The 22,957-nt window shown below is 42.9% G+C and overlaps 1 protein-coding gene and 1 long non-coding RNA gene across 4 annotated transcripts in view; one reads left to right on the top strand and one right to left on the bottom strand.

Moving 5' to 3' along the window:
• Window positions 1-15,235: 15,235 nt before the first annotated feature.
• On the bottom strand, window positions 15,236-16,181 carry LOC131280912 (uncharacterized). Its single transcript, XR_009188593.2, has 2 exons — window positions 16,086-16,181; window positions 15,236-15,799 (listed from the first exon to the last, which is right to left on the bottom strand). It is a non-coding gene; the product is annotated as an uncharacterized lncRNA (long non-coding RNA).
• ZNF366 (zinc finger protein 366) overlaps window positions 15,814-22,957 on the top strand; it is a 109,099-nt gene continuing 101,955 nt past the window's right edge. Inside the window, exon 1 of one of the 3 annotated variants that reach the window (XM_058310010.1) lies at window positions 15,814-16,202. The gene's annotated coding sequence lies outside the window, so the exon portion shown is untranslated. The remainder of the gene's footprint in view (window positions 16,203-22,957) is intronic. The other 2 variants (XM_004480242.5, XM_012520330.4) reach the window with 2 other exon arrangements.

The following is a 22,957-nucleotide window of genomic DNA, read 5'->3' as shown; positions in this document are numbered from 1 at the left end:
AAATTTCAACTGGGCTAGAGATGCAGAGTGCCTAAGAGTTACCTCCTGAGAGCCTCCATATTGCTTAAATGTGGCCTCTCTCTAAGCCAAACTCAGCATGTAAATCCATTACCTTCCCCTCAGCATGGGACATGACTCCTGGGGATGAGCCTCTCTGGTGCCGAGGGATTACTACCAAGCACCAGCTGGTGATGCAACCGGAAAAAGACCTTGAATAAAAGGAGGAAATGGTAAAGACAAATGAGTTTATATGGCTAAGAGACTTCAAAAATGAGTTGGGAGGTCATCAGAGGGGTCACACTTACACACATCTCAGCAGGATCTCAGAGATAGTCAAAGCAGATACAATCCCAGGTAGTGGTACTTCTGAGGGCTACAGAGACACCCAGGCCCTACAGTCATGACAGATGGCTCTGAAGTTCAGTGCCTTGCCAGTGGATCCTTCTTTGGAATATGTGCTCCTTAGTGTGTTGGAGTGGAACGCAGCTGTGACCTCTCTACACATGCCTCCTCTGTCACTTTTACTGAGTCTGTGGTTGGCACTGGAGTTAGTGTATGCTCAGGAGACTTGAATCTTTGCATTGTCTATGTGCCAGCAGGGCCCTGAGCCTCAGGAGAGTTGCAACAACTACTCTCTAGTTCATTGGACTTACCCAGGTCATCTAACAGGGAGGTGAGGATGGTCAAGCACCACACCAGGGAACTGAGAGAGTCTACAGCTGCAAGTAGGAGAATTTCATCCATCAGCCATATGGGATCTAAGCCCCCTCTCAATTTAGAGGTGGTGTGCACATCACTATCCCAGGGTCTTCAGGATGGAGGAATAAAATATGGATTAGAGTGGATTTACTGGTGTTCTACTATAGAAATATTGTGGGTCTATCAATAGAAAGAAATTATATCATTGATGTGAAGACAGTGACCATGGAAGTTGCCAAAGGCAGGGAGAGGGAAAAAGAGGTGTGATATGGGGGCATTTTTGGGTCTTGGAGTTGTCCTCAGTGATATTGCAGGGACAGATTCAGGACACTATATATCTTATCATAATCCACTGAATGGACTGGGAGAGAGTATAAACTACAATGTAAACTGTAATCCATGCTGTATTGCAGTACTCCAAAATGTACTCATCAAATGCAGTGAATGTACTGCACTAATGAAAGAAGTTGTCAATGTGGGAGGAGTAGGGGGTGTGGGGAGTGGGGTATATGGGAACCTCTTCTATTTTTTAATGTAACATTTTGTGTGATCTATGTATCTTTAAAAAAAAAAAGATAATAAAAATAAACTAAAATAAAAAGAAGGAAAAAAAAGATGTTATTTCAGTTAAGATGTGACCCAACTTGGTAGTCCTTTATAAGCAGAGTGAAAATCAGACAAAAAGAGAAGACACCAGGAGCAGCAGAGAAGCTGGAAGTCAGGAGAACCAGGAAGTGAAAGGAGAAGATGCCACCATGTGCACTGGCATATGACAGAAAATTCAAGGAACCCTGAGGACCAGCAGCCCCAGAACACCACAGTCGTCAGGCAAAAATCATCACCTTGCTGATGTCTCAGTTTTGGATTTCTCCTAGCTCAAAACTGTAAGCCACTAAATTACTCTTGTTTAAGTCATTCCATTGTATGTTATTTGTTTTAGCAGCTAGAAAACGAAAACAGACAGTAATCATAATTCATTCTATATGGCTTTTTTTTTTCACTTTTTCCAAAACTATATTCCATAGAACACTAATTTCTCCAGATGTTAACATGTTATGGAAAAAGTTTCCATAGTTTGGAAAACACTGGTGATTCATTACACACATTAGCATTTTAAGGACTCTAAGAAAAGACCTGCAGTAAAATTTGTTTACTTTGACTTAACATTTCTCAAACCTATTTGTCACAGACCCTGCCCCACCTGCCTTACCACTCACCCCCCCCCCCCCATCCTCCCATTCACAAAATACTGTTTGGGACATAAATACTCATGGATCTTATAGACTACTGGATAGACAGTAGTCCAAATGACACAGGTGAGGATACACTTACTGTTGGAGAAAATGCAGCACTTATTGGGACACAGAGACTGAAATGACTATAGACAAAGAAATATTTATTGAGAAGTTCTCCCAACGGAGGGGATCTGAAGAACAGACTTCAGCACCCCCCCCCCCCCCACCAGCATGGTGGGGGTCTGAAGAGAGACTTCAGCCCACTCCTGGAAGGGGGGACTTGAATTTATACAGAACTTTCCTAGGTGGGGGAATGATAGCTGGTGGGAGGGGGTTGAGGGTCTAAGTGAGGTGCAGGGACCAATAGGAAGCCCTAGAGATGAAAACTTTTCCTGACAGTGACTAGAAGATAATGGGTTAGGGAGTTATGGTTTCTTGGAACATCTGCAGGAGCAGATGTTTCTTTGTTCTGTAGGAATTTTGCCTCCCTCTGATATGTAGGTAGGGAAGGTTTCCATTTCCCTTTACTCCTGTCTCTATGTGGTGTCTTTATTTAACCTGTGGGGAAGTGCCATGCCCTTGGACATGTAGGCTTATAGGGGATGGGGTTAGCCTTTCCCCAGTGCATATCAGGGGAAACTGAGCTACAGCTTGTTAATTACTGCAAACCTCTAACACTTACAAACTGAGATAAATTTTACTAAGGAAGGGAAAGTGGTTCTATAAGAACATATAATAAACCTGACATGCTGGGAGATTGGAGAATATTTTCTCAAGGATGCCACTGTTTTGCTGAGACCTGAATGGTGAGTAGGAGGTACTTACCTGCTGATGTGGGTGGGATGGGGTGAGGAATCTTCCTCAGGTAATGCAGTCCATCCTCCTGTCTCAGTGGAAAGGCTTCTAGGTGACTCTGATGACAGGTATAGGGACATATGCCATTCTCTGTGACATATGGCCATCCATATGAGTCTGTTAACACTGAGATTTCCTTAGAGAGAGAAAAGAACAGAAAAGCCACTGAAGTTTTCTGGAGAAACAAAACACTCATAGGATTAGGAGACAGCTGGGATGTAGGAGGTGATAGCTGGAGGGCGTGATGAGAGAGGTGCCAAAGATAACACCCATTTTTACAACAAGACTTGGTTATTTTTACAAACGATTGTACAGATTGTTCAACTGTGGTCTATGAAACATAGAATGTCACTCATTAGTAGTTAGGGGATATTGTGTAGTAGAAACGTCAATAGTTTAGCATATTCTCCCATCACACACTTGTTAATTGAATGCCAGAATTATCTACCTTCATCCATGAATGGACTAAACTTAGTGTTTAAAGGATTAGGACCAGGTGCAGGAAGCATTCACAATTAGAGATGCAATTAAGGGTTTATTTAAAGACCATTAAGTTGACGCTTCTTTCTAACTTTTTTTTTCTTTCTGTTTTTAGATTTTCAGGGAAGATGATCTGAATATTCTGTTCCTGCTAGTGGAGCATCTAGTTGGAAAAATCTTCAACCTCTTCTAGGCCCCTGTAAATGCAATACAGTAAGATAAGTCAGACCTCAGGGCATTCAATAAACATTAAACAGATGATGATGGTTTGTCAGGGGTGACAGAGATCTTGATGGTTGACCCAAAAAGGACAATTGATATATGGTTTACCTTGGCAGGCACCTGCTGACTTGGGAGGTCAGATAGAAGTCCAGGAATTTAGAGGAGAGAGAGAGAGAGATAGAAGGAGGAAAGTGCTTAAACCTGAGGGTGCAAGCAGGCTGTTTTAGCTTGAAAGGATGGTGTCTCCAATGGTTGGAGCTAGAAGAAGGGGAGAAACCACAGGCACCAGAAAGAGACAGTTTATTGCTTTCAAGCAGTGGCAAACTTAGAGCAACTTGAGATTTTAACCTGCCAACTTGAGATTGGAACCATGAGAATTCCTCATCTGGTAGCAAGTAGAGTGCCACTCGATTGGCCCTAAGGGCTCAGGGAGCAGAAAAAGAACAGGACAAAGGTGCCAGGGGCAGTCCTGAGACTTCCGGCTCCATTTTTCTTTGGGGTTGTGATAGCCTAAAGTTAACTCACGAAGAGTGAAATCACAATGTAGGAAGCCATTTCTATGGGGCCTACTCTGGGGGAATGTTATTTCATTGCCAGTTTGTAGTTAGAGGTCAGAGAAAACTCTCTGTGATATCATTGTCAATATGACCATGGTGTTAAGAGTGTGGGTTCTCAAATCAAACAGACTGTACTTCAAATCCTTATTTAGCCACTTAGTAACTTCTGTATCGGTTAAGGTCCACTTAGGAAAACAGGGTCATACCAGTTAATAGATGGAATTTATTTTTTACAGCTTAATTGAAATATAATTCATATACAATATAGTTTACCCATTTAAAGGGTTTCTAGAAATAGTTACAGAGTTGCGCAACCAACAGATGGAATTTAATGTGGATAATATTATAATTATAATTATAAATGTGTTGGAAGAGCTGAAAAGCCAAGCAGAAGATGTGAGACCACCCAAAGATTACAAAAGTTGGATGTTCCCACTCCCGCTCATGTGAAGGCCACATGAAGAACAGCACTGCCAGGTAGGAGCTGGGAACATAGAAGAAAGGCCTATTAGTGGGATTGGAACTTGGAGAACATGCAGTGATGCCAGAGATGCTACCCAAAGCAGGGGGGAGAAATATCCTGGTTTCTCCTTTTCTCCTGCTCTTCAAATTCCTGTCAGTGCTTTCTTTTGATAAAACAAAAGCCATGTGACAAAAGAGCCTGGGGAATATAGTTTGTGACAGTCAGAAAAGCAGAGGAAGGCTGGAAAATGGATGTGAGAACAAACAAGCAAATGCCTGGTGCAGAAGGTATGTGAACCAGCTACTGCATATCTCATCAACTCAGTTTTCCCTTTTGTGAAATGGGGATGTTAGTCCTACCTCATAGAATTATTGTGAGGATTAAATGACCTAACATATTTTTCAGTTGGTTTTCTTGGTTGTAAGGAATAGAACTTCACTCAAAGAACAAGTAATCAGGGGGAGAAGGGGAATAATTATAATGATTTAGATCAATTATCAAGAGCTTATCCATTTATTCTTAGGTACTTTGTCTAAAGTCAAGGAACAACACCTACCAGGTGACTGGCATTGGGTGATGACTCTTAGTAAATGTGGCAGAGATGGCTCCTAAATTTCATGTTCTCCTCTTCTTTCTGGGGACACAACTAAATCACATTTCCCATGCTCCTTTGCTGCTAGGTGTGGCCGCCACGTGAATGAGTAAATTCTCATTCTAGCTAATGGAATGTGGGCAAAAATGATAGGACACATTTCTGAGCCAAGGTTTTTAAGAATAGGCTGTTTCTCCACCATGCCCTCCATCCCTTTCCACCAGCTGGATGTAGATGATGATGAAGGATGCTCAATATGGAAGGAGTCTGGGAGGGTCCCTGAATCACCATGGGAAGAAGAGCCAACTTACAAACAGAAATTGCCACTTGTTGATATGTGAGTGAGAAATTACTTCTATTACCTCTAAGTCACCAAATACCTTGAGGTTTCATTGTAACTGCAGCCTGACCTAAACTAATACTTATAGATAATTTAACTGCAAGAGCAGACATTGTCTCAAGCTAATTCAACCACATATTTGCCATTTGCCATATTCACTATTGTTCTTGCATTCTACTCCTTTCTCTCTGAGTTTACTTTGCTCTGGCTGAAAATATTTGTTAATGTTTTCAGCAAGTGTCTGTGGGTGGTAAGTTCCCTGAATATATTCATTTTTATCTCACTCCTGAATTGTAGTCAAGTATAGATTTCTATATTGACAGCTATTTTCCCTGAAGTTATTATGCCATTTTCTTTTAGCTTCTGTGGTGGAGACTGCTACGCAGTATTCTTCCTTTTAGTAACAGAACTTCCTCAGTTTTAACTGAGCATATGGCCTCCAGGCTAGAGTGTGTTTCCCAGCTCCTCTTGCAGCTAAATGTGGCCATGTGAGCAAATTTGGTCAGTCTAACTTCTGAGTCATGTCCTTAAACATGCTTAATTCTGGATTCTTTTTTTTTTCTTCTGTAGAAGCCTTGGAAGCCCAGTGTGGGTGATGAGAAAGCCACCCTAGACTGTTAACCCCTAAATAGTTCACAAGAAATGAATCTACTTAAATCACAGCATTTTTTTTTTGTCTCTTTGTTACAGAAGCTAGTCAGTAACCTAATGCAAAAGTCTCCCGATGATGATGTTGAGTCTTTCCTGGGGTTAATTTTCCTCATGTGCTTTAGAATTTTAATTTGCTCCCTGTCTTGGCTTGGAGTTATGGCCCCCAGAAAGAATATGTTCTTATTTTTAATCCATTCCTGTGGGGGTGAACCCATTGGAAAAAGGACTTTGGATGAGGTTATTTCAGTTAAGGTGTGGCCCAACTCAATCAGGATGGGTCTTAATCCTCTTACTGGAGGCTTTATAGCAAAGGTCACACAGAGAGATGCCCTAGGAATAGCAAAAAGCTGGAAGTCAAGGGAACCTGCAAAAAAAAAAGAAGATGCTGCTGTGTGCATTGCCATGTGACACAAAAGCCAAAGAACCCCAAAGATTGCCCCCATTCAGAAGATACCTATCTGGGGAGCAAACAAAGCCTTCTAGCCTCTGAAACTTTGAGCCAATAACCTATTGGTAAGCTAACTCGCTGTATGGTCATTGTTTTAGCAGCCAGAAAACTAAAACACTCCTTCATTTGGGGAAATTTTTTTTTTCTCTCCTCTGCAATTGCCCTGTCAAGTGATTCTGCAGTTGCCTCCCCCATGCTCTTTAGATTTTTCAGTCCAGAATCATTTCTTACATTGGTGGCTCCAGGTTCCTGCACTGTATTAATATTCAGGATTTACAGATCCTGTCATCAGGACAGCAGGAAGCTTAGCTATGGTCCTGGCTTCAGGGTGTCTGCTTCTTCTCATCTTCCAGTGCGTGAAGCTGTATATGAGTTGTGGCACTGGACAGCTTTGCTTCAGACCCATTTCAGAGATGAGGAGCCCTGCCCCAGGCCATGGTTCCCGGTAGGCTCCTGGCTTTGGCCCCCACCTCCTCTGGGTACTTTGGCTCCCAAAACCCCACAGGAGCTAGAACATCTGGCCACATCTGCTCACTTCCGGATTAGACACCAATAGGATCACCACTTCAGTTCTGCTTCCCTCCTTCTGTTTCTTTTCTGACTATAGTACATAGAGATATTCATCTTTTTTGGAATATGGGCATGCTTTTTTCTTTTCCTCTCTCTATTTCACTTATCACTACTATACCTTTGAAACAAAAAAAACCCTCAGATTTTGAACTTATGAAAATATCTTGACTGGAATTCATGCCAATAATTGATAAAAATTATCACTAATACAAAGCTGAAAATTACAAAAATCAAGTTCTTATGAGAAGCCCTTTAAAGAAGAATAGGTGACCAAGCAGATGAAAGAGGAAAAGGTTGAAGATAGTCTAGCTCATAGATTTGAGAAAAAATGATGATGATTCCATTAAAAGTACTGTATTGTGGGGAATATGACTAAAGCATAGACAGTTTAGATACTGAGGTGAAGGTAGGACTCCCTATCTTAAAATCAATAACCCTCCCCCCAAATCCCCATAAACACCAATAACAATCAAATCAGTAAACAACCTAATATTGCTATTGGTAAGTGCTTAAGTCAGAGTGAAGGGAAAATAAGCTCTGAAAAAGACATTTTTAGAGATTGAGATGAAGGCAAGACACTTTGTCTTAAAATAAGAAAACTCTATTTGCTTCCCAGCCCAAGCTGAAAAATAATGTCAAACCAGCCATCAAAATTTCAAGTATAAACTGGGGCTAGGCAATCAATGGAACCATGTGAAGGAAAAAAAAGAACCATCTGTGGGATTTTATTGCTAAGTGAATAGAGTTTCTAGGGAGAAAAGGATCAAAGCAAAGGATTCATTAAATCTCAGTTTCTGCAAAAGAGGAGGATGGAAAGAAGGAGGAGGCAGAACTAACCCACTCAGCTCTGACCTCACACTTCACGGTCCATGTGGGTGCAGAGCAGCCCCTGGGCCAGCTGTGAATGAGGAGATGGCCTTTTCTCAACCCTCCATGACCTGTCAAGACTTATACTTACTCCTTTGTTCACCACAGTATTTATGGGAGCCCCTTTTGCTGCCTTTACTTCTGGGTAGGTAATAGGGAAAAAGAAGACTGAGAATGTTTTCTTGCAGTCCCAGCGAGAGAAAAGCAAGGCTTTCTGGGTGTCAGGACTTTCTCTAGCCTCAAACTTATTTCCAAGGCATGTCAGACTTAAGGCATGAACCCAGATGGATTAAGGAGTGAAGGAACTATCTTTAGGGATGGGACACTTTCCTGTTGGAAATATCCTGGCTGGACTTGCTAACTGGAGAAAGGAAGGCTTATTTAGTGCTGCCAGACAGGAATATTCTTGGCTGACATCTGTGTGGGAGTTCTTGGCTTCAAAGCAGACAGAATATCGACTAGCTGCCTCCTGAACAGTTGTACTGGGGCTGAAAACTGGATCAGGCAGGCTCCAGCGAACCAGGAGGGGGCAAGTCAAAGTGTGTTGGATTCAGCATGGAGATGTGGAGGGTGTTTCACCAGGGAGTCAAGAGACCTGGGATGCCACCCAAGTCCTGACACTCTCTCATGGTGTGACCTGGACTTCTTTGTCCTTTTCAACAAATGGAAGGATTGGACAAGAATATTAAAGGTCCCTCCAGCTCTAATAGGCATTGATACAGATGGGGTGGGAGTGGATGGGGCACACAGGGCATTGAGAGTGGTTCAATCAGAAGCTGAAGAAGCAATTACGGTTTAAAAACCAAAAGGCAAAAAATGATAAATAGAAGAAAGGATCCAATTTCTCTCCTGTCAAAAAGATCAGGAGATTTTAGACCTGATCTCATTTAAAATTTTTTTTCTTTCTTCTCTCTCACTCTTAAAAAAATCAGAATGCACTTTTTTTACTCATAAACCTTTCCAATGACTTCAGTACTTCTGCAGCCACTGTGTAGCTACTGATTCTCACATTTAAGATGGAAAAATCTTTATTTAGAGATCCTAAAAGTGTTGGTGTGAATCTCACCAATGGCTGTATGCTGGGAAATCAGGGAAGTTTTGACCAAAATTTTTGTTGCATTATTGTTCTTTTTTCAGATCCATTCTCTTGTCTTTTTTCCAAGTAGAAAAGTCAGAAGAAATGCCATTTTATATTCCATTTTTAGATTTAAGATGTTAAATTCATTCACTCTTTACTGAATATTTGTCTCGAGCTCCTCTGTGCTGAGAGCTGGCTCTATTTCCATGCTGGTGATAGAGGAGGGAGCAAGACCCACGTGATCGCCCCTCCTGTGAGTGCCGTGTTTGTACTTATGTGTGTGTGTTGTATGTGTGTGTGTAGGGGGAGGGCCAGACTGGAAACAGGAAGTCCCAAAAGTAAGCTGAATAATTATTTTTATAAGAGCTATGGCAGGGTGAGCTTATGAGAGGGCCGGGGTTGGCGGGGGAAGGGCCTTTTGAGTTGCAGCCATAGAGGTCCTCTTGCAAAGGTGCCATGTGATCTAAAACATAATAAGGGCTATTCCAAGAGTGGAAATGAGATTCTAGGCAGAGGAATGTGCTAAGGCCTTGGGCTGGTGGGAATGGCTAGTGTGAGGGATTAGTGTATTTCTCAGAGTGGCTCGGGAGATGAATACTCATCTTTTCCTCTACCCACTAGAATATACAGAATTTTAATTTTAATTTTAGGATTTAGTTTAGTTATAGAGAAAAATTTCCCAAGGTCAAGTGTCCCAAACATTGGCAAAGACACATTAATGTGGGTCTGGAACCCTCAGCAGGCCTGATGTTCTTCAGCAAAGGTCCCAGCAGAAGCTGGTCCAGTGGGTTCTCTCTTTCAGTGGTGAAGGCCAACAGGTCTGATTTGTTCCTCCAAGCAGCAACAGTTGTTTGCAATTTTTTAAAAAAGGTCTCCATTAAAAAGAAAAATCTCCTTTTGAGGAGACCAAAGAATAGGAAATGGATTCCAATAATAATATACAGTTATTGAACCCAATCTATGCTAGGCTCTTTCCCAGTGTGTTACATATTTACTGTTACATGTTTACTGTAAGGCTCGCTTCATCCTTGTGAGGTAGAAATGATTGTGATCCCAATTTACAGATAAAGACTGTGAGGCACGGAGAGGTCCGTGTGTTTGCCCAAGGACCCAGAGCTGTGGGAGTTCAGAACCCATGGGTCAATTTTACACAAGGACTTCGGGTAGCACACTCTGGAAAGGAGGGGAAGAAGGTTCTTTCTCTTTCTGGAGTTCTTTAAAGACTTGTCAATTTTCCATCCAAGAATGAGATTTCTAGGCTCTAACATATGTACTAAATCAGAATCTCTGTGGGTGGAACTTAAGAATTTGCATTTTAAATTGCTTCCCAGTTGATGCTAAAGTTTGAGAAGCACAGATATGGGCATTCTGAATATGGAGGAAAGAGTCGGGACCCTGGATTCCTTCAGTAATGATGATGATTATAGATATAATAACACCATTTCTTGAGTGCCTTCTCTGGGACAGACATTATATTAGATGCTTCCATGTGTACTTATATTTAATTTTGATAACTCTACAAGGAGCATATGATTTTACATCTTACAAATAAGGGAATCTAAATTCAAAGAGGAACTTGCCTAAAGTCTAGCAGACAGTGAGTTGCAGAATGATGTTCAAACCTAATCTGCCCATTTTTGTTCCACAACATCATACTTGGTATATATAATTCTGTGGGGTCATCTTTAGAATACATGGTGGCCAGATCAACCCCAAAAGGACTTTCTTATCTTGTCTTGAAATATAACCAGATGACCAAATGAAATCTTTCTTGGTATGTAATCTTTGGCAAGTTGTTTAACCTCTTATTTTCTTATTTGTAGAATGAAAAAAACAACACATTATCAATTTTGTTATAAGCATTAAATGAGATAATCCTTGTAAAGCCTTTTAAAGAAAGTACCTGGCATTTAGTAAGAACTCAATAAATGTAGTTGCTATTGCTATTAATGTAATTAAACTTTCAACTCTTCCTCTATTGGGTTTGTACAGTTCTTCCATGATGAGAGTTTCTGTTGACCAATATTGATTGCCGGCTTCCTCTTTGCCCTCTTGAACTGATGAACTGATAAACATCAGCCTGCTTCTTAAAGAATAAAAGCAAGCAAAGACTCCTCAGATGTTTTCTTTGACCATCCCTCAGTGTTCAAAATTCTGACTTTATCCCAACCTATCTCTAGCAAGATTCCCTTGTCATCATCTGAGCTCTAGCTGTGTATCTGCAAATTCACCTTCCCATTTGTACTACCTTTCCTTTGTCAGGTAAATTTACGCTTCTCTTTTGTCACTGATCATGGACATCCTCCTCGTTCTTCCAACAAATATTTATTAAGCACCTACTATGTGCCAGGCACTCTCTATTCCAGGCAACTGTAGATGTAGCAGTGAATAAACAAAGATCCTTGCCCTCCTACATCCTAACTTACATTCTAGTGGGAGGTGGGGAGTCAGACAATAAATAAACAAATAAGTCAAGTATGTTAGATGGCGATAAGTTCTATAGAAAGGTGGTAAGGAATGCCAGGGGAAGATGGGATGCAAATAACATGGTCAGGGAAGTCTTCACCAAAAAGGGAATATTTCAGCTAAGGTTTGAAGGGGGTGATAGAGTCGGTCAGGTGGGTTTCTTGGGCAAGAAAATGGCAGGGAGAATTTCATCATGTGAATAGCCCCTGAGGCAGGTATGATTGAGTGGGTGCTGCAGACTGAGTGAGGAAAATGGTAATAGGTGATGCATCTGAGAGGTCATGGTGGGGCACAACCATGTAGAGCCTTGTAGGCCACTGTAAAAACGTTTGGCTTTTATTCAGGAATGGATACCATTGGAGAGTTTCAAGCTGAGAAATTGTTCTGTCATGATTGATATCTTCACAGGTACACTCCGCTCTTCCAATAAGAATGGACTCTAGAGCAACAATTACATGACTGTTGCAATAATCTAGGGTAATTTAAGGAGAAAAGAAAAATCGTATTCTAAAGATATTGGTCAGCTCACCAAATATTTGAGAGGTGTGAAAGCCAGCTCTATCACGAGGAAAACTGGTTTGTGTTGGGACCATCACTGCCAGTGCTGGGCCCAGATGTTGCAGCCTGACTCCCAAATACCACTGATATTGAACTCATCTGCTATTGCTACTGCATTCTGGCAGTAAAAGCTGCCATCACTTGTCACTTCTGATCCTTTCTTCTAATTCAAAGACTGGTGGTGTCTGTGATTGGTGGAGCCCAAGTCAGTAGCCATACCCATGCCCTAACTACAAGGGCAGCAGGCCATGTGACTTTCTCACATTTTTAGCTTCTGTAGTGGGAAGTGGGCTCTGCTTCATAATGTAGGTGATTCCCAACCATAGGACAGGGGTTCAGATGTTAGTTGGCTAAAACAGCATGATAAATATCCACCACTGGTGGGACCTTCTGTTCCTTAGCCCCTACATTTCTGCCTGGCAGTGCACCAAATGGCAGATGCAGGGTAGGACTCCTCACGGTTTTTCTACAATAGCAGCAGCAGCAGAAAATATCAGCTGTTCTCATCGTTATCTTCACCATCACAGCAGCAGCAGAAAACATCAGCTGTTCTCATCGTTATCTTCACCATCATCTCAAAATGATGATTCACGCTCAGCTGTGAGTCCTATTGAGATGCGACGTTTCCATTGTTCTATAGTGTTTTACCTATTCCATCACTGAAGCCTATTGATTCCCTTCTCCTCCTCCTTTCTTATCAGTATAATTGACAATTCAGAATGGTGAATAGATGCGGACATTGAAAAGAGATGGGTAAAGCCAGGGAGGAGTAATAAACAGCCTGATATTTTCACAGCTGTCAATATTTTTACCTCAATCTCGTTGTCATCTGATGACTCATGCTATTGAATGAATCAAACATTTGAAATAAGCAGAATTTAGAACCTGCTATATCTTGCTTATCTTAGATCAGACGACCAGGCATTGTGTCATATTCCTTAAAAATACCACCTCCTGATGCAACAGAGACACAGATTCCCGGTGCCACGGAGAATGCAAGCAGACACAGAGGAATGTGCAGCGAATGGACACAGAGAGAAGACAACGGCAGGGTGGGGGTGGGGGGGAAATAAAATAAATCTTAAAAAACAAAACAAGAAAAACCACCACCTCCCCATTTTCCATATAAATTCAATATTAATAGGTAGACAATCTTCTAGGAGGAATTTATAGGACTTTCAAATCCAGAAGCTGAAATGGTCCCTGAAGGCTACTTCTTAATTATTAAGAACCTTAATTCAAAAGTTAATATTTGCAGATTCTTATTAGAGATTGGGAACATATCACCCTTTTCCACTCTTTTTGATATCATACTTTTAATTTTACTTATACTTTTAATTTTACTCCTTGCTTAAAGCTTTCTGTGTTATATGGAAAACCTTGATCAAATAACCTGTGGAACTTTTAAAAAGACCTACACCTGGACTCACTCAATACCAATAAAATCCAAACGTGCAAGGCCCATCCCCTATTCCTGTGGATTCTAATGTGCAGACAGGGCTGAGAACCCCAGGTCTAGGCCTTGGCGGTATGTGGGTATTAAATCAAAGACCAGCCAGGTGGTGGCTCAGCTGGTAATATGAACTTGACTCAAACAAGAAATGAAAATTTATCAGGTAGCCTAAATATAGTGCTGGCTTTAAAATCGGGAGGGACTAGGTACTAACTTGTGGCTGTGAGGTTGCCGTGGAAGCCAGTGCTTCATGCCAAGGTCACAAGATTCTCTTCTTGAGGGAGAAGTTAGAAAGTTGAATTTCACCCAGGGTTAGAATCAGCCTTATAAACAGTCTGATGACTATGTCTCATATGAATCAAACGAGATGGAGAAAATGGATTGGAGAGGGTGGGTCTTCCCAGGACCAGAGTCCCACAGGACTGACAACAGAGGTGACCGGTAGCTGCCCAGGACTTTGATTTTGAAGGCAGTGCTGCGACGAAGGTGGTGTCCTGAGAAATCCAGCTCTCAGAAGCAGTAGTGGCAGAAGCCCCAGTGGAGACATTGCAGGCCTAGGGCTAGTGGTGCAAACTGTGGGGCCTGTGCCAGCAGCTGCTGCAGAAAGACCTCTGGGGAGCAGCTGGTAGTATAATTTGGGAAGCCTTCCTGACTTCATTGCCTACAAGCCTGGTTCTCTGATTGTGGTCAGCAAACATCCTTTAATAAATGCTATGATACTTAAACCAACAGGAGTAAGTTCCATGTTTGCAACTAAGAACTCTGAATGCACTCATTCTTATTTAATATTCTTCCAACCCAGTGGGATCGAAGATATGATTCCCTTTTAACAGAAAGGAAATTTAGTGTCAGAGGTTAAGAAACCTGTCCAACGTCACTGTCAAGAAAGGACAGAACTGCAATCAGATTCACAGGTGAGCCCAAAACCCATGCGCTTTCCTCTAAACAACTCCTGGCCAGGGGCCACATAGGCTCTGTGGTGGTAATTTGAGTATCTTCTATTTAGCATCTTCCTCCTTCATGGCTCAGCTGAGGGAAATGGCCTGCGGCTGAAGTTTGCCTTAAGTTTGCTAACCAATGCCTGCCTTTTATTGTAAAGTTATTCCTAAGCATGTAGCTTTTTAAAAAAATTTTTAGGAGGTACTGGGGATTGAACCCAGAACCTCATACATGGGAAGCAGGTGCTCAACCACTTTAGCTACATCCACTCCTGGGTTTTGTGTTTTTGTACTTCATAATTTCCTAGCAGACACTCTTCCTGAAAAATTTTCTCTTTTTCGAAGAAAACTTATAGAAGGGATTTTCCCTTACCTCAGACAAAAAGCAGCATGGTACACGTGTGTGGCTCAGGAATCACCTTAGAAGAAGTGGGGCAGGTAGGGAAGGAACTTCTTTTTGCCAGCTGCTACCCACCCATGACCCCCAGAAATAATGTGTTTAGACTGAAAAGCCACTGTAGCCAGGACAGTTTCTTCCAGTAAACCAACTCTTGTTTTCTTGGAAAGTCCTTGCACTGAAAAGCTGAAAGGGAGATTACAAATCTCATTTTGCACATGAGAAACCTGATCCAGAAAGGATTTTTCTGAGTTCACTCAATTGGGAGCCAGGTAGGATTATTGATTTGGGTTAAACACAACAGAAACTACAGAAGCACTTTATAATTGGGGGGTGGGGGTGAGATTTTAAAAATATATATAAAAAAAAGAGCAAGAACCTCTTTTATTTGTCATACAATTTTAGTGGGGAGACATTTAACGTCCTGAGAGATGGTGTGAATTGTAAAAGTGCTTCAAGAGTTCAGGTGTAGGATCACGGAGTGTCAAAGCAGACTGAAAAAGTCTTCTGGGGAAGTGGGGGGACTGGAGGACGGGCCCGAGAGCTCGGCCACGGGATGGCCAAGGAAATAAACTGAGAGCAAGTGGGGCTCCTTTCTGGCCAGGCCTGAAGAGGGGGCCCCCCCGAAACCTGCTTAAGAATCCTGGGTTCTGGAGGAAAAATGGGAAAAGTCGCGAAGATGGCTCTGCAGGGTGAGCCCCCTCCCAGCTAGGGAAAGCAGGCCCGCGTGCAGACGCGACTGAGGGGTCGGGGCCGGCGGCTCCGCCGCAGGCCCGCCGGGCGCCCTCCCGCCGCCGCTTCGCTTTCTTCTTGCCGGGACGCCGTTGTTGTTGGTTCCCGGTGTCCTCTCCACCCACTTCCTCTGCCTCCTGCTGCTGCTTTAGTCGCGACAGCACCGCGGAGGGCGCCGCACGCTGCGTCTCTCCAAGTCTAGGGGCGGGGACACGCAGAGAACTGGCGGCTGCGGCGGCGGCGCCCTCCTCCCTCCTCCCCCGGCGTCCTCCCCTCCCTTCGATCCTCCTCCCGCCTCCCGCTGCGTCCTCCCCTCCCCTCCCCCGCCCTCCTCCCTCCTCCCCCGCCATCCTCCCCTCCCCTCAGTCCTCCTCCCCCTCCGTCCCCCTCTCCCCACCCCCGCCGTCGCCCCCTCCCCCGCCGTCCTCCTCTCCCCTCCCCCGCCGTCCTCCTCTCCCCTCCCCCCTGCCGCCACTCCCCTCACCACTGCCCCGCGCCGCCGCTGGCGGAAGGAGGCCCAAGAATGGCGGCCCAGCTCCCCGCCCGGCCCGCCTCGGCTCTCGCAGTCTGCCCTCTTGAGAACAGGATCTTGCAGCTGAAGGTGACGCTTTCAAATCCCAGTTTCATTATGTACTTGTGTTTCCTATCTACCGGATCCCACTAACTGCTATTCGTGCTGCAGGGGGAAAAAAGATGCATTCAGTCCTTCTTCAATGTATTTATTCACGATAGCCATGGTGTCCAAAGAAGAGTAACACAAATAAAACCCAGGAATAGGGTTGTCAAAAGACGCTAAAGCCCGAAGGATAAGCAGGAAACACAAAACCTGTATTCCAGAAAGTGAAAGGAGCTCTGCCCTCATGCAGCTGCTGGGTCTCCCCTGAAGGAAGGTTTTCTGATTTGCATGAAAAAAAAAATAGGAGTTAATTATCCAGGCTTTGATTGGTTTTGCCTTTTGGAACCCTGACTAATGGTTGCAAGGCGCCTCCAGGACTGATATAAATCTTTTTCTTCTGAAGTTTCACTCATTCATTCAACAAACATTTATTGGGTGCCTAATATGTGCCAGGCATTGTTCTTAGTGAAAAAAACACAAACACCTTTGCCTTCATAAGAGCTTACATTCTAATGGGGGAAGGAGAAAATCAAAGAACAAACAATAAGTAAGTGAATTATGTGTTAGAAGGTGAGTAAAAATAATAGAGCAGAGTAAAGGGGATCAGAGAGTGGTGGGTTCCAATTTTAGGCCCCAGAAGGACCACTCCAGTGGAAACCTGCCAGGCAGGAATTGGGAAATCAGGGGCCTCTGTCCCAGGGCAGCCCCTTCTTTATGTTCACAGATCTGCTTAGAGCTGGGGACCTTTGAAGGGGCTGGCTGTCTTTTACTGCTAGCATTGGATGGGAGGCGGAGCATTAATTATTCATATTTTAATAGAGCGTTAGAGCTTTTACTTCCCTGGCTTCCATTCCTACCCTCAGGAGAGCTGTGAAAATGGTTTTGATTTTTGAAAACAGGTAAGAAGGTGGGGAAGGAGAAAGACCCTAAAATCCAAGGAACTTGGTGCTGTGGACCGGCCCAGGGATAGTGAGGCTGGATCCTCAGAAAGCGTTAGTGGGAGGTGAGTGGGCTTTGCGGTGGGAAACATCTGTAGATGGAGTGAAGTCAAGGGACATTATATTAATAATCCTACATTAGATTTTTCAGTTGGACTGAAACAACGATAATATAAAGAATAATGACAGTAATGAGACAAGAAAGCATATATTGAGTGCTTACTGTATAACGGGCATTGTACTAAGTCTTTCTTTCACCCATAATTGTTATCCCTTCATCTCTGGGTTTTCTTCAACTAGAATGTCAGGTAAGCTCCATGAGACCAGAGACCTTGCTTTGTTCGCCCGTTGTGCCTGAAACAATGCCTGGTACAAAGATGGTCTGAATGAATAAATGAATGACTGAGTGAATTGATGCATCCTGGAGAAGAGGCTCAAGGCGCTCCCACTGTGGGCCTTGGAATGAGATGCTGAGGTTTGAGTCCCTTCATCTTCAGCAAAGAGCAGCACATGTAACGCGCTCCTCCTCGTCTTCGTTGTTGACTGCCCTGCCTATGACTCCTCAGGCTGACCAGGTTTCTTCTCTTTACTATGCTTCATACCCTTCCCCGCCCCTTGATGGAGGGGTGGGTAGAGGAGGAAAAAGGGGGATGAGAAAACCTTATCTTGCCATTCATCCATTACTTCATTTAATTCTCACAAAAGCCCGTTTTACAGAAGAGGAAACAGAAATTTAGAAAGGTGAAATAGTTGCCAAGGCCTTAATCATGATAATGCTAAGGACCCTCACACTCCTGAGCTGTGTGTGCTCTGACCAACTCCTCTAGCTGTCAGGGCAACGCATGCAAGACCACTAAGCTTCCCCGTTGTCCAGCTTACCCCACTGCCAGGGGTAGGGCAGTTTTTAGAGCAGGTGCCTTGCTGTTTAAGGGAATGTTTTAAAACATGCCAGAACTGTTGACAATGAATTTGAAGTGAATCATATCATATTATTTCTCTAGACTAATAGGGAGCTGGGTTGAGTTCACTATTGCTTACTTTTGGCTCTGTGCTTGAGTATGGGGCCATGAAGATATTTGGCCACAGGGTATTATCACTGTTTGACCTGCTTAGCTCCTTTGAGGTTGTCCAGGAAGAGGAAGAGGGTTTTTTTAGTGCCTTGTTTATGTGCTTGCTTTGAAAGTTGCTAAGAGTGGGGAGGGACAGGAAGGATTAAACTTGTAGCAGAAGCCCTCCCATCCAGTGTGATGGTTACTGCTGGATGGTGAGCTAATAAAAAAAAAAAAGGCTGTTAGCGGGGAGAATAATAAAAATTATATAAACCTAAAATGTTTTATTTTAATGAAAACATATACATGTACATTCACTTGTCAGTCTTTTGATGTAAGGTTAGGAGCTTTTCTTTGATTCTGGATCAGATGACTGGAGTTCTGTCTTTCTGGAAGGAATCACACCCATAGTGAAACATCTATGATTTCCAGTTTTGGTTTCTATCAAGTGGATCAACAATTTAAGGTTATTTTCAAGTGAAAATCAGAATACTTCTAGATTTTTCAGATTTTGCCCTCTAATCTTTTGAGTTTTCTTTCTGATGTCTAATTTGATAATGAGCTTTTATTTAAAAAGCGATTCAACTTCATGAGAATTTTCAAAGTGTTCAAATTAGTTTTCATAGAAACATTACTTTTTTTGTATTCATATGCTTTGAATTTACTTATTAATTACTTAAATTGCATAATTATAATAAAAATACAACTGATATAAAGAGGTATGGGGAAAAATATGACTGAGTTTTGGCAAGCCCTCAGCTTAATTGGTAGAGTTAGAAGTTGACAGAGAGCTCTCTCTGCCACGGGTATGAGGCTGTAAGTTTTATGGAGCGAGTAGAGAGCATAAGCATATTTGGAGGGTCAGCAAAGCTACATGGTCACCATCTGAGCCCTCTGTAGTCTCACAAGCTATTGGGAATATGTCCTAGAGATATGTGTTGTCACATGCCTTATCCACAGTCCACAGGGATCTATAGCCCTAAACCATTCTTTAGAACCAAGGATTCTGCCCATCCCCACAGGCCACTAAATCCACAGACAACTGCCTGTGTCTTGTAGACTTTGTGGAACAGAGAAGCCAACTCTTTTAGATTCCTCTAGCAAGGAATTTACACTTGAGAAACAGAAACTCAGCAAATTGTTGGCAGGTGCTTGAGTGAGAGATTGTGAAGTTAGGCTTGGGCAGCCATTATGGGGCCACTGAGATTTCGAGTGTGTGGAAATATAGATGCAACAGATCAAAAGGAGAGAAAAGGGCTGTCATCCAAAGAAGAAGGGAAGTCATAAGAGAACAAGTAGAGATGAATAACAGCTGGTCCCCAAGCTTCCTTAGTTTTTCCCTTCCTGAGTCTTATTTGTTGTTCAGCATTTCCTGGATCCCTCTGAGACCCCTCTATTCTTACATCCTTTAAACTTGAGTTAGTTTGAGTGGGTTTCTGGTTTTTGCAATTGAAGGTGCTCCAACAAGATTAGAAGACAAGGTAAAAATAAGCAAGGGCTGAACAGTATGTTGAACTCACAAGAATTCAAAGAAAGAGACCAGTTGAAATCTTGTTTTTCTACTGCTCCTCTGACTTTTGAAGATGGGTTCATCCCATCTCTTTCCTATTGGCTCCACTCTGATTTTGCATTCCAGGCCTCTCTCTGGGTCTCTGCCATGTCCCCTAGTGCCCACCAGTTTTGGAGTCCTGGAATGAGATTTGCCTTTCCTCCCTCTTTGGTGCTTCCTAGACTGGTCCTACTGCTGAAGCTGTTCCTGTGGACAGTCCCAGCTACTAGGTGAGGCCCCTGCCTGATGCTGACTGCCCTCCTTCCATAAGGCCTCTTTTTTCATTGGATACAGGAACCTCTCCTAGGCATCCAAACTATTTCCTCCTCCTTCCTTGTGCTTGTTCTTCCAGCCATTATTATTCCAGGAATTTTACAGATAAGGTAGGACTTGACTGGGTTTGGAAAGAAAAGCCGATTTGGTTGGCAGAGGAAAGGGAGAAAGGCACTCCAGTTAGGAAAATTGCTACTGGTTGATATCAACTTGGCTGAAGAATATGATATGTTACTGGGAGGTGAAGAGCCATCATTTGCCATTTTGTCCAGGGATAGTGTATATATTTGTTAGCAATGATGTGAGGATCTTTGAAGTCAGTACTCAGTTGGTGTCAAAACGTCATCCCGAGGAGTACATGTAGCTCAGTGGTTGAGTGCCTGCTTCCTATGTAGAGGTCCTGGGGTCAATCCCTGGTACCTCCTACCTGCAAAACAGAAAAACAATTATAGTATATTCTCCAGAACCCGATAGTCAGTATGCTTTTGAGGTTGTTCACAATTTTAAGGTGTAATGAGAACAATGAAGTTTTAGCCTATGGAGGAAAACAAACAAACAAAGTCATCCCATGAAAGGCCCAAGAAAGATATGGCTCATGTTTCCTGATGTTGTGAGAAGCAGTGGATTAAATGGATCAAGGAGCATAAGTAGAGTACTCTCAACCCTTCAGGTTGGAAAAGGTAACTGCCTTCAGTAGAAAACTGAACAAAACTTTACAGCAGCCGCTTTGACTCCCAGCTTAAAGAAAAACTATTTACAAATGCTCTGTATCAGCTGAGAAAGAATATTTAGTAACCCCTTAATTAAAAGGTATACAAAATAAGTGAAGTTTTTACATAATTGAAGGCTAATCCTTTAAGAGGTAAAATCTTCATAAAAAAGGTAAGATATCCCTGCTTTTATTAAACAGAGCATATTGAACTGAATCTAAGCTTTCCAAGGTGATTTTGGGTCTCACCAGACAAGTTGTATAATGCCTGCTTACCACAACTTCTGCCAATGGGTAGACCTAGGGCAGACAAGTTTGGAATCCTGTGACTCTCCAAAGTGAATTACAGTGGCATGGGTCAAAATGGGTACATTTCCCAAAGGTAGCCAGTCTACAATTTGGCCAATGACTTTTGACTTGTAGTCTGACTTAAAAAGTTGAGCTGGATAAAGAGGATGTACAGTAATTTAATCAAACATGGAATGATAGGATTATAATGGGAGTCAAAATAAAATATTTGTGACTTAAAAGTTGGGGCTAGAGAATCCATAATGGTCTATAAATAAGTGAAGCTATGAGCAAGCAGTAACCTCTTCCCTCCCCTCCTCTCCTCATCTCTCCTGTTTTTTTTTTTTTTTCCCTCACTTCTCCTGGACTTCTGGTTTTTTTCTGGCTGGCTCTTATAGCCTTCTAAGGTCCTGCTCTCCTTGCTGTGCACTATTGTCTTCAAGGTTTAGATCTTCCTGGAGTGAACCATTGCTCACTTTCAGGGACTTGTGGGGTATTTTCAGGTTTGCAGCTCTTCTGGAAAATAAGGGGTATCAGATGTCAGAGAGATAGCAATGGGCTCTTGATGGAGTATGTTATTTTTTGGCAGCAAAACCTTTGGGGAGGGGACCTGTATTAGTCAACCAAAGGGGTGCTGATGCAAAATACCAGAATTATGCTGGCTTCCCCTCCCCCCCCCCACCTTGTGGCTTGTTTGCTGTCTGCTCTCTGTGTCCCTTTGCTGTGCGTTCTTCTGTGTCTGTTTGTTTCCCTTTGTTGGGTCATCTTGCTATGCCAGCTCTCCGTGGGGTGTGGGCCGTCAGCTCTCTGTGGGGCGCCAGCTGTCAGCTCCCCGCAGGGCGCCGGTTGTCAGCTCTCTGCAGGTGTGGGCCAGCTTGCCTTCACAAGAAGACCCTAGGACACAAACCCAGGGCCTCCCATATGGTAGATGGGAGCCCAGGTGATTGAGCCACAGCCGCTTCCCTTTTATAAAGGGTATTTATTTGAGGAAGGAGCCTACAGGTACCAGGCCATAAAGCATAAGTTACTTCCCTCACCAAAGTCTATTTCCACATGTTGGAGCAAGATGGCTGCCGATGTCTGTCAGGGCTCAGGCTTCTTGGGTTCCTCTCTTCCCAGGTCTTGCTTCTCTCCAGACTCAGGGTTCCTTTCTTCCTCTGTTCCTTGCTTCTTTTTCCTCTGTTTGCTGACTTCCCAGGGCTCCAGTTTAAGACTTCAGCATCAAACTCCAACATCAAAACCCCAACATTAAGAAAACCCCAGCATCAAAAAGTACCAATTCTCCTTTTCCATGCCTTTTTATCTGTAAGTCCCCACCCACCAAGGGCAGAGACTCAGTGCCCTACTGACAGGGCCCAATCAAATCCCTAATCATAATTTAATCATGCCCAGGTATAGATCAGTTTGCAAACATAATCCACTATCTATTTTTGGAATTCATAACCATATCAAACTGCTACATTGCTACAGGGCCAAATAAGCCAAGATGTTTGTTGTGCTAAATTTCAGAAAAGAGTCAACCCAATTAGAAATTGACCTCAGACAATCAACAAAATAGATATTGTTAGATAATGGAGACCTAATGATAGAGCTGATTGTAATACTATCTAGAAAACCTAGAGTACACATAAATAAGCAAAATAAAACAATAATTCAGAGGGAGAATTTTAGACTTTTCAAATGTCAGATAGGCAAACATCCTACTGAGGCAATCTCTTATTATCCATTTTCTTGAGACAGATTGGAAAACCTATCCTCTGCCTAGTTTCTGGATCCCCATAAAGTCTTTTACATCTCACATAAAGATGGAACTAGGGTCTGGTAAGATGGTGTTGGAGTAGGCAAGCAGGGCTCAATGGAGAAAGGGCCAAAAGCTGCCTGAGGGACCTGCTTTGGGGGTCAGCAGACAAAGACAGTGCTGTGCAACTCCCAGG

This window comes from Dasypus novemcinctus, chromosome 2, assembly GCF_030445035.2.
Source record: "Dasypus novemcinctus isolate mDasNov1 chromosome 2, mDasNov1.1.hap2, whole genome shotgun sequence".
NCBI lineage: Eukaryota > Metazoa > Chordata > Mammalia > Cingulata > Dasypodidae > Dasypus > Dasypus novemcinctus.
The sequence above is the reverse complement of the archived record's forward strand: the minus strand, read 5'-3'. Positions and strand labels throughout refer to the sequence as shown.